Below are 11,723 nucleotides of genomic sequence, written 5' to 3'. Positions count from 1 at the left end.
GGAGATCTCCAGCCCGGAGAGTCTTCTTCCTTTGACTGGTGGGGATAACCAGTTTGCCCATCTTTTCATCTTCCTGGACCATCTTGTGGCCGCCTTGCTCGTGCCAAGCACCCCGGCAACCGGAATACCACGGTTTACCACTACCGCGAAGAAAAGGGTGGTACCTTGTAACCGGGAAACTCCACGGCTGGTTTCTTCCCTGGCAGCGCAACGACTTTCAGCTTTCCTCCACGCCGAGACCTCCTCTTCCTCTGGACGAAACACCAACTTACACCCGCTGCCAGGAACAACTGCCCCTGCTGGAGTGTTCTTCCCACTTTCAGGTACTGTGTCCCACCTGGCTTCCCTTGCGACAGATCGTTCGGGGTGGCAGTAAATCCTCGACTTTCTAACCTGGGCTAGCCTGAGACCTGTTAACTAACTTTTCCTGACTTGATCTCAATCTTTTGTGAACTTTCTACAAAGACTCTTTGGGCATAACCCCACTGTGTGATCCTGGACACATTTCGCTTGCTCTCTCTAAGAGTGGGCCTGGCATTTGAACTTCCTTGCTCTCCAGTAGACTTTGCCTAACCTGCCTCACTGTGGTTCTTTGAAAAGTATTGAAATTTGTCTGCTTTCATAACTCTACCTTTTTCCCTCCCTTTTTAATAACTTATTAGAGTGCCATCTTATGTCAAGCGCTCACCTCTGTCTGAAAATATGTGGTGTTTCTCATTAAGACTTGTCTAATAAGTAATTAGGGTTGTATATATATAATAGTGACTGTGTGTTGAATTTACTTACCTCTTTTTGTGCTAGTGTAATTAACAAGTGTGTCTTTAAATAAATAATTATATACTTTTACACCAAAGCTCTGGTCAGTGTTTGCTTGTGCTACTGTATCTCTGTACCTATTGTGTATACTCTATATACTGCCTGACTCATCTTGAGAGAGGTCTGACTGCTCAGCCACAGCTACCAGGTAAATCTGGGTGGTACAGACTGCTACCAATTGTGTTTACTGCCAACCACCTGTAGTCCTAAATCTTTTGCAGTGGTCCCTAAGGGAACTGCACAGGTTTCGGCCTAACAGAAGCCAGAAGAATTGTTTGAAAAGACATTAAAACTCATGCAAGTAAGAAAAGCCACAGTGAACACGAAGGAGGGGAGGCTGACGTCTGAAAGAGGTCTGAGCCTGTAAGAGGGAGATCCAGGGGTGGAAATTTATCACCCAAAGTACATTGAAAAAGGAACTGTTTAGTTGAGTTGTTGAATAAGATTTGTGAGGGGTCTGCGCCCGGAAGAGGTGGACCCAGGGGTGAAGCCATCACGCAAAATATACGTGAAGCAGAACTTTGTGTTTGTTTGTTGAATACATCAGGCCTCGAAGGCAAAAGACTTTTTATTGAAAAGATACTTGCCCATCGAGGAATCTGAAAACTGGTATGGAACTGTTGGCTCGTGCTGGGAAAGCTCGAGCGTGTGCTGTGCTCAGGTGATCCACTTTGCCCCGTGCTCAAAATGTGGGGAAGGGAGACCCCTGGCAATCACATCCTGACTTATTATTTGTGAACATTTCTTTCTTTATTGAAAACCATATCCCACACTCTTTCTGTAATTAGTTGTAAGGATTTGGCAATAGTTTTTTTTAGTATATTTACTTTGACAAGACACCACAAGGACTGCCTTATTTCTAATTTGACGGTTGAAACTTGCTCCCCTCTTAGATTTAGGATTAGTTTACACGTTTTTCCACCATGCATTTATAGTTCAATAAAAACCCTTGAACTGTGATCACTTGTGTCTGTCTTTACTGTTGCCACCATGGGTCCTTACATATGGTGTCACAGTGGGATGTGACTCAATTGAAACTAATTGGGGAACCCTACAATTTCAAAAACATAGTCAGAGAGCCTCTAGACCACGGGTGCACAACATACGGCCCGCGGGGCAGTTGCGGCCCGCCATGCAGTTTTGTCCGGCCCGTGAGGAACAAAGACTTTCCCAATGGAGGGCGGCCCGCAAGCAGCATCGGCAGCCCTCCATTAGGAGAGTCTTTGTAACTCTTCTGGGCCAGACAAAACACTGGCCCTCATTGGTTCAGGGCACACGCATCACGTGGTTCCTACGAGTCACGTAGTACATGTATGCTGCACCAATGGAGGGCCAGCACTGCGGCAGGCTTGGCCAGTAATGCTTGATGCCGGAAGGCATTTCAGCCTTGCCACGCCCACACCAGCTGTAGTGCCAGAGACCTCGCCAGCATTACAGCTAGCCTGCCTTCCAGCACGTCTGGTAAGTAGGAGGGTTGGGGGGGGTGCGTTGTTTGTGTTTGTGTGTCAGGTCTGTCCTGCCTGTATGTTTGTGTGTGTATGTTACGATGCGGGGGTGGGGTGTGATGGGTCTGCCTGAGTGTGTGTTTTTGGGTGAAAGTGCAGTGTATGTTGAGATGCAAGGGTGGAGGCAGTGTCGGGTCTGCCTGAGTGTGTGTTTTTGTGAAGTGCAGTGTATGTTGAGATGCGAGGGGGGGCAGTGTCGGGTCTGCCTGAGTGTGTGTTTTTGTGAAGTGCAGTGTATGTTGAGATGCAGGGGGTGGGGGAGGTGTCAGGTCTGCCTGAGTGTGTGTTTTTGGGTGAAAGTGCAGTGTATGTTGAGATGCGATGGTGGGGGCAGTGTCAGGTCTGCCTGAGTGTTTGTTTTTGTGAAGTGCAGTGTATGTTGAGATGCAGGGGTCAGGGGGTGTGTCGGGTCTGCCTGAGTGTGTGTTTTTGGGTGAAAGTGCAGTGTATGTTGAGACGCGAGGGTGGAGGCAGTGTCGGGTCTGCCTGAGTGTATATTTTTGTGAAGTGCAGTGTATGTTGAGATGCGGGGGTGGGGTGTGTGTCGGGTCTGCCTGAGTGTTTGTTTTTGTGAAGTGCAGTGGATGTTGAGAGGCGGGGGTGGGGGGTATGTCGGGTCTGCCTGTGTGTTTGTTTTTGTGAAGTGCAGTGTATGTTCAGATGCGAGGGTGGGGGCAGTGTCAGGTCTGCCTGAGTGTGTGTTTTTGTGAAGTGCAGTGAATGTTGAGATGCGGGGGATGGGGGAGGTGTCGGGTCTGTCTGAGTGTGTGTTTTTGGGTGAAAGTGCAGTGTATGTTGAGATGCGAGGGTGGGTGCAGTGTCGGGTCTGCCTGAGTGTGTGTTTTTGTGAAGTGCTGTGTATGTTGAAATGCAGGGCTCGGGGGTGTGTCGGGTCTGCCTGACTGTGTGTTTTTGGGTAAAAGTGCAGTGTATGTTGAGGTGCGAGGGTGGGGGCAGTGTCGGGTCTGCCTGAGTGTGTGTTTTTGTGAAGTGCTGTGTATGTTGAGATGCGGGGGTGGGGTGTGTGTCGGATCTGCCTGAGTGTTTGTTTTTGTGAAGTGCAATGTATGTTGAGATGCGAGGGTGGGGGCAGTGTCGGGTCTGCCTGAGGGTGGTTTTTGTGAAGTGCTGTGTATGTTGAGATGCGGGGGTGGTGGGTGTGTCGGGTCTGCCTGAGTGTGTGTTTTTGTGAAGTGCTGTGTATGTTGAGATGCGGGGCTGGGGCGTGTGTTGGGTCTGCCTGAGTGTGTGTTTTTGGGTGAAAGTGCACTGTATGTTGAGATGCGAGGGTGGGGGCAGTGTCGGGTCTGCTTGAGTGTGTTTTTGTGAAGTGCTGTGTATGTTCAGATGCAGTGGTGGGGGGTGTGTTGGGTCTGCCTGAGTGGGCGTTCTTGTGAAGTGTAGTGTATTTTGAGATGCGAGGGTGGGGGGTGTGTTGGGTCTGCCTGAGTGTTTGTTTTTGTGAAGTGCAGTGTGTGTTAAGATACGAGGGGGGGGCAGTGTCGGGTCTGCCTGAGGGTGGTTTTTGTGAAGTGCTGTGTATGTTGAGATGCGAGGGTTAGGGATGTGTCGGGTCTGCCTGAGTGTTTGTTCCTGTGAAGTGCAGTGTATGTTGAGATGCGGGGGTGGGGGTAGTCTCGGGTCTGCCTGAGTGTTTGTTCTCGTGAAGTGCAGTGTAGGGTGAGATGCGAGGGTGGGGGCAGTGTCGGGTCTGCCTGAGGGTGTTTTTTGTGAGGTGCTGTGTATGTTGAGATGTGGGGTGGGGGGTGTGTCGGGTCTGCCTGAGTGTTTGTTCTTGTGAAGTGCAGTGTATGCTGAGATGCGGGGGTGGGGGGTGGGTCGGGTTTGCCTCAGTGTGTGTTTTTGTCAAGTGCTGTGTATGTTGAGATGCAGGGCTGGGGGGGTGTCGGGTCTGCCTAAATGTGTGTTTTAGGGTGAAAGTGCAGTGTATGTTGAGATGCAAGGTGGGGCAGTGTTGGGTCTGCCTGAGTGTGTTTTTGTGAAGTGCTGTGTATGTTGAGATGTGGGGTGGGGTGTGTGTCGGGTCTGCTTGAGTGTTTGTTTTTGTGAAGTGCAGTGTATGTTGAGATGCAAGGGTGAGGGGTGTGTCAGGTCTGCCTGAGTGTGTGTTTTTGTGAAGTGCTGTGTATGTTGAGATGCAAGGGTGGGGCGTGTGTCGGGTCTGCCTGAGTGTTTGTTTTTGTGAAGTGCAGTGTATGTTGAGATGCAAGGGTGAGGGGTGTGTCAGGTCTGCCTGAGTGTGTGTTTTTGTGAAGTGCAGTCTATGTTGAGATGTGGGGGTCGGGTGTGTGTGTCGGGTTTGCCTGAGTGTGTGTTTTTGGGTGAAAGTGCAATGTATGTTGAGATACGAGGATGGGGGCAGTGTCGGGTCTGCCTGAGTGTGTGTTTTTGTGAAGTGGAAGTGTATGTTGAGATGCGAGGGTGGGGGCAGTGTCAGGTCTGCCTGGGGGTGGTTTTTGTGAAGTGCTGTGTATGTTGAGATGCGGGGGTGGGGGGGTCTCGGGTTTGCATGAGTGTTTGTTCTTGTGAAGTGCTGTGCATGTTGAGGTGAGGGGGTTCTGGGTGTGTCGGGTCTGCCTGAGTATGTGTTTTTGTGAAGTGCTGTGTATGTTGAGATGCAGGGCTGGGGGGTGTGTCGGGTCTGCCTGAGTGTGTGTTTTTGGGTGAAAGTGCAGTGTATGTTGAGATGCGAGGGTGGGGGCTGTGTCGGGTCTGCCTGAGTGTGTGTTTTTGTGAAGTGCTGTGTATGTTGAGATGCGGGGGTGGGGTGTGGGTCGGGTATGCCTGAGTGTTTGTTTTTGTAAAGTGCAATGTATGTTGAGATGCGAGGTTGGGGGCAGTGTCGGGTCTGCCTGAGGGTGGTTTTTGTGAAGTGATGTGTATGTTGAGATGCGGGGGTGGTGGGTGTGTCTGGTCTGCCTGAGTGTGTGTTTTTGTGAAGTGCTGTGTATGTTGAGATGCAGGGCTGGGGGGTGTGTTGGGTCTGCCCGAGTGTGTGTTTTTGAGTGAAAGTGCACTGTATGTTGAGATGCGACGGTGGGGCAGTTTCGGGTCTGCCTGAGTGTGTTTTTGTGAAGTGCTGTGTATGTTGAAATGCGGTGGTGGGGGGTGTCGTGTCTGCCTGAGTGTGTGTTTTTGTGAAGTGCTGTGTATGTTGAGATGCGAGGGTGGGGGGGTGTGCCGGGTCTGCCTGAGTGTTTGTTTTTGTGAAGTGCAGTGTATGTTGAGATACGAGGGTGGGGGCAGTGTCGGCTCTGCCTGAGTGTGTGTGTTTGTGAAGTACAATCATATGTTGAGATGTGGGGGTCGGGTGTGTGTGTCGGGTTTGCCTGAGTGTGTGTTTTTGGGTGAAAGTGCAGTGTATGTTGGGATGCGAGAATGGGGGCAGTGTCGGGTCTGCCTGAGTGTGTGTTTTTGTGAAGTGCAGTGTATGTTGAGATGCGGGGGTGAGGGGGTGTGTCGGGTCTGCCTGAGTGTGTGTTTTTGGGTGAAAGTGCAGTGTATGTTGAGATGCGAGGGTGGGGGGCAGTGTCGGGTCTGCCTGAGTGTATGTTTTTGTGAAGTGCAGTGTATGTTGAGATGCGGGGGTGGAGTGTGTGTCGGGTCTGCCTGAGTGTTTGTTTTTGTGAAGTGCAATGTATGTTGAGATACGAGGGTGGGGGCAGTGTCGGGTCTGCCTGAGTGTGTGTTTTTGTGAAGTGCAGTCTATGTTGAGATGCGGGGGTCGGGTTTGTGTGTCGGGTTTGCCTGAGTGTGTGTTTTTGGGTGAAAGTGCAGTGTATGTTGAGATGCGAGGATGGGGGCAGTGTCGGGTCTGCCTGAGTGTGTGTTTTTGTGAAGTGCAGTGTATGTTGAGATGCGGGGGTGAGGGGGTGTGTCAGGTCTGCCTGAGTGTGTGTTTTTGGGTGAAAGTGCAGTGTATGTTGAGATGCGAGGGTGGGGGGCAGTGTCGGGTCTGCCTGAGTGTATGTTTTGGTGAAGTGCAGTGTATGTTGAGATGCGGGGGTGGAGTGTGTGTCGGGTCTGCCTGAGTGTTTGTTTTTGTGAAGTGGAAGTGTATGTTGAGATGCGAGGGTGGGGACAGTGTCAGGTCTGCCTGGGGGTGGTTTTTGTGAAGTGCTGTGTATGTTGAGATGCAGGGGTAGGGGGGGTGTCGGGTATGCATGAGTGTTTATTCTTGTGAAGTGCTGTGTATGTTGAGATGTAGGGGTTCTGGGTGTGTCGGGTCTGCCTGAGTGTGTGTTTTTGTGAAGTGCTGTGTATGTTGAGATGCAGGGCTGGGGGGTGTGTCGGGTCTGCCTGAGTGTGTGTTTTTGAGTGAAAGTGCAGTGTATGTTGAGATGCGCGGGTGGGGGCAGTGTCGGGTCTGCCTGAGTGTGTGTTTTTGTGAAGTGCTGTGTATGTTGAGATGCGGGGGTGGGGTGTGTGTCGGGTCTGCCTAAGTGTTTGTTTTTGTGAAGTGCAATGTATGTTGAGATGCGAGGTTGGGGGCAGTGTCGGGTCTGCCTGAGGGTGGTTTTTGTGAAGTGATGTGTATGTTGAGATGCGGGGGTGGTGGGTGTGTCGGGTCTGCCTGAGTGTGTGTTTTTGTGAAGTGCTGTGTATGTTGAGATGCGGGGCTGGGGGTGTTTTGGGTCTTCCTGAGTGTGTGTTTTTGGGTGAAAGTGCACTGTATGTTGAGATGCGAGGGTGGGGGCAGTGTTGGGTCTGCCTGAGTGTGTTTTTGTGAAGTGCAGTGTATGTTGAGATGCGGGGGCGGAGGGTGTGTCGGGTCTGCCTGAGTGTGTGTTTTTGTGAAGTGCTGTGTATGTTGAGATGCGGGACTGGGGGGTGTGTCGGGTCTGCCTGAGTGTGTGTTTTTGGGTGAAAGTGGAGTGTATGTTGAGAAGCGGGGCTGGGGCGTGTGTTGGGTCTGCCTGACTGTGTGTTTTTGGGTGAAAGTGCACTGTATGTTGAGATGCGAGGGTGGGGGCAGTGTCCGGTCTGCTTGAGTGTGTTTTTGTGAAGTGCTGTGTATGTTCAGATGCAGTGGTGGGGGGTGTGTTGGGTCTGCCTGAGTGGGCGTTCTTGTGAAGTGTAGTGTATTTTGAGATGCGAGGGTGGGGGGTGTGTCGGGTCTGCCTGAGTGTTTGTTTTTGTGAAGTGCAGTGTGTGTTAAGATACGAGGGGGGGGGCAGTGTCGGGTCTGCCTGAGGGTGGTTTTTGTGAAGTGCTGTGTATGTTGAGATGCGAGGGTTAGGGATGTGTCGGGTCTGCTTGAGTGTTTGTTTTTGTGAAGTGCAGTGTATGTTGAGATGCAAGGGTGAGGGGTGTGTCAGGTCTGCCTGAGTGTGTGTTTTTGTGAAGTGCTGTGTATGTTGAGATGCAAGGGTGGGGCGTGTGTCGGGTCTGCCTGAGTGTTTGTTTTTGTGAAGTACAGTGTATGTTGAGATACGAGGGTGGGGGCAGTGTCGGGTCTGCCTGAGTGTGTGTTTTTGTGAAGTGCAGTCTATGTTGAGATGCGGGGGTCGGGTGTGTGTGTCGGGTTTGCCTGAGTGTGTGTTTTTGGGTGAAAGTGCAATGTATGTTGAGATACGAGGATGGGGGCAGTGTCGGATCTGCCTGAGTGTGTGTTTTTGTGAAGTGGAAGTGTATGTTGAGATGCGAGGGTGGGGGCAGTGTCAGGTCTGCCTGGGGGTGGTTTTTGTGAAGTGCTGTGTATGTTGAGATGCGGGGGTGCGGGGGTGTCGGGTTTGCATGAGTGTTTGTTCTTGTGAAGTGCTGTGCATGTTGAGGTGAGGGGGTTCTGGGTGTGTCGGGTCTGCCTGAGTATGTGTTTTTGTGAAGTGCTGTGTATGTTGAGATGCAGGGCTGGGGGGTGTGTCGGGTCAGCCTGAGTGTGTGTTTTTGGGTGAAAGTGCAGTGTATGTTGAGATGCGAGGGTGGGGGCTGTGTCGGGTCTGCCTGAGTGTGTGTTTTTGTGAAGTGCTGTGTATGTTGAGATGCGGGGGTGGGGTGTGGGTCGGGTCTGCCTGAGTGTTTGTTTTTGTAAAGTGCAATGTATGTTGAGATGCGAGGTTGGGGGCAGTGTCGGGTCTGCCTGAGGGTGGTTTTTGTGAAGTGATGTGTATGTTGAGATGCGGGGGTGGTGGGTGTGTCGGGTCTGCCTGAGTGTTTGTTTTTGTAAAGTGCAATGTATGTTGAGATGCGGTGGTGGGGGGTGTCGTGTCTGCCTGAGTGTGTGTTTTTGTGAAGTGCTGTGTATGTTGAGATGCGAGGGTGGGGGGGTGTGTCGGGTCTGCCTGAGTGTTTGTTTTTGTGAAGTGCAATGTATGTTGAGATGCAAGGTTGGGGGCAGTGTCGGGTCTAACTGAGGGTGGTTTTTGTGAAGTGATGTGTATGTTGAGATACGAGGGTGGGGGCAGTGTCGGCTCTGCCTGAGTGTGTGTTTTTGTGAAGTACAATCATATGTTGAGATGTGGGGGTCGGGTGTGTGTGTCGGGTTTGCCTGAGTGTGTGTTTTTGGGTGAAAGTGCAGTGTATGTTGGGATGCGAGAATGGGGGCAGTGTCGGGTCTGCCTGAGTGTGTGTTTTTGTGAAGTGCAGTGTATGTTGAGATGCGGGGGTGTGTCGGGTCTGCCTGAGTGTGTGTTTTTGGGTGAAAGTGCAGTGTATGTTGAGATGCGAGGGTGGGGGGCTGTGTCGGGTCTGCCTGAGTGTATGTTTTTGTGAAGTGCAGTGTATGTTGAGATGCGGGGGTGGAGTGTGTGTCGGGTCTGCCTGAGTGTTTGTTTTTGTGAAGTGCAGTGTATGTTGAGATGCGGGGGTGGGGGGTATGTCGGGTCTGCCTGAGTGTTTGTTTTTGTGAAGTGCAGTGTATGTTGAGATACGAGGGTGGGGGCAGTGTCGGGTCTGCCTGAGTGTGTGTTTTTGTGAAGTGCAGTCTATGTTGAGATGCGGGGGTCGGGTTTGTGTGTTGGGTTTGCCTGAGTGTGTGTTTTTGGGTGAAAGTGCAGTGTATGTTGAGATGCGAGGATGGGGGCAGTGTCGGGTCTGCCTGAGTGTGTGTTTTTGTGAAGTGCAGTGTATGTTGAGATGCGGGGGTGAGGGGGTGTGTCAGGTCTGCCTGAGTGTGTGTTTTTGGGTGAAAGTGCAGTGTATGTTGAGATGCGAGGGTGGGGGGCAGTGTCGGGTCTGTCTGAGTGTATGTTTTGGTGAAGTGGAAGTGTATGTTGAGATGCGAGGGTGGGGACAGTGTCAGGTCTACCTGGGGGTGGTTTTTGTGAAGTGCTGTGTATGTTGAGATGCAGGGGTAGGGGGGGTGTCGGGTATGCATGAGTGTTTATTCTTGTGAAGTGCTGTGTATGTTGAGATGTAGGGGTTCTGGGTGTGTCGGGTCTGCCTGAGTGTGTGTTTTTGTGAAGTGCTGTGTATGTTGAGATGCAGGGCTGGGGGGTGTGTCGGGTCTGCCTGAGTGTGTGTTTTTGAGTAAAAGTGCAGTGTATGTTGAGATGCGCGGGTGGGGGCAGTGTCGGGTCTGCCTGAGTGTGTGTTTTTGTGAAGTGCTGTGTATGTTGAGATGCGGGGGTGGGGTGTGTGTCGGGTCTGCCTAAGTGTTTGTTTTTGTGAAGTGCAATGTATGTTGAGATGCAAGGTTGGGGGCAGTGTCGGGTCTAACTGAGGGTGGTTTTTGTGAAGTGATGTGTATGTTGAGATGCGGGGGTGGTGGGTGTGTCGGGTCTGCCTGAGTGTGTGTTTTTGTGAAGTGCTGTGTATGTTGAGATGCGGGGCTGGGGGTGTGTTGGGTCTTCCTGAGTGTGTGTTTTTGGGTGAAAGTGCACTGTATGTTGAGATGCGAGGGTGGGGGCAGTGTTGGGTCTGCCTGAGTGTGTTTTTGTGAAGTGCTGTGTATGTTGAGATGCGGTGGTGGGGGGTGTCGGGTCTGCCTGAGTGTGCGTTCTTGTGAAGTGCAGTGTATTTTGAGATGCGAGGGTGGGGGGTGTGTCGGGTCTGCCTGAGTGTTTGTTCATGTGAAGTGCAGTGTATGTTGAGATGCGGGGGCGGAGGGTGTGTCGGGTCTGCCTGAGTGTGTGTTTTTGTGAAGTGCTGTGTATGTTGAGATGCGGGACTGGGGGGTGTGTCGGGTCTGCCTGAGTGTGTGTTTTTGGGTGAAAGTGGAGTGTATGTTGAGATGCGAGGGTGGGGGCAGTGTCGGGTCTGCCTGAGTGTGTTTTTGTGAAGTGCTGTGTATGTTGAAATGCGGGGGTGTGTGTCGGGTCTGCCTGAGTGTTTGTTCTTGTGAAGAGCAGTGTACGTTGAGATGCCGGGGTGGGGGTTGTGTCGGGTCTGCCCGAGTGTGTGATTTTGTGAAGTGCTGTGTATGTTGAAATGCGGGGCTGGAGGGTGTGTGGGGTCTGCCTGAGTGTGTGTTTTGAAGGCTGGGGGCTATGGGGCATAGTGTTTGGTTAGGAGGGTAAGGGCCATGGGGCATAGTGTTTCACCCGAAGAGTGAACCCAATAATAAAGCTAAAACAGGCACAGTTAGGAGATGTACATCCTTTGCTTTTTGTGGAAACCTGACTCAACGAAGGCCATACTCCTCTTGGGCAACCCAAACAGCAAAGCATAGCAGTCCAAAATAACGGAATGTCCAATCAAGGGTCAATAAAATATATATAATTTAATTAAATAGACGATATGCAATAACTAAATAGAAATAAATGATAACAATGGAAAATGTGTAGTACAAAATGTAAGTTTGAAATACAAATAAAAAAATGTTTTTCCATGTGTTTAATAAAAATTGGGGGTTGAAAAAGCCTCTCGACACACACCGCCTACCGCCGCACCCACATTTACTTTTCGGCCCACTATAGCCATCATGTAAAGTAATTTCGGCCCTCTGTCAAAATCAGTTGTGCACCCCTGTGCTGGTATGTTTAATACCTCTAATGATAGGGAAGCTACATTCCCCCTGGGAAAAGAGGAATGATTCCTACAGCCTTGGTTTTGATACCGCCTACGGGGTGTTACACAAATCTGGCCTAGCATGGACGTTCGGGATAGACGTCTTAGCAGGAGTTATTGATCCCGAATAGAAGGGAGATGTGAAGGTTCTGTTACAAAACCATGGCAAGATCCCTTTTGAGGTACGTAAGGGAGATCAAATTGCTCAGGGGATTTTGGAAAGAGGTCTATTTCCTCAGTTTAAAGAAAGTGAACCAGATAAAACAGAAAGAGGTAACTTAGGCTTTGCAGAAGCTGATGAATCAATTGACATCGAAGAAAGGAAGGGACTGGAACCCACCATCTATCCTGACCTAGCCTTCGCCCAGCGAAATTATCCAGTTCTCGCTGAAGCGCTTTCACAAGCAATTCCAGAAGAAGAAGGGGAGTCCCTTT

This window comes from Ambystoma mexicanum, chromosome 4p, assembly GCF_040938575.1.
Source record: "Ambystoma mexicanum isolate Mex_15411 chromosome 4p, UKY_AmexF1_1, whole genome shotgun sequence".
In the NCBI taxonomy this organism is placed as follows: domain Eukaryota; kingdom Metazoa; phylum Chordata; class Amphibia; order Caudata; family Ambystomatidae; genus Ambystoma; species Ambystoma mexicanum.
This window is presented reverse-complemented; position numbering follows the sequence as displayed.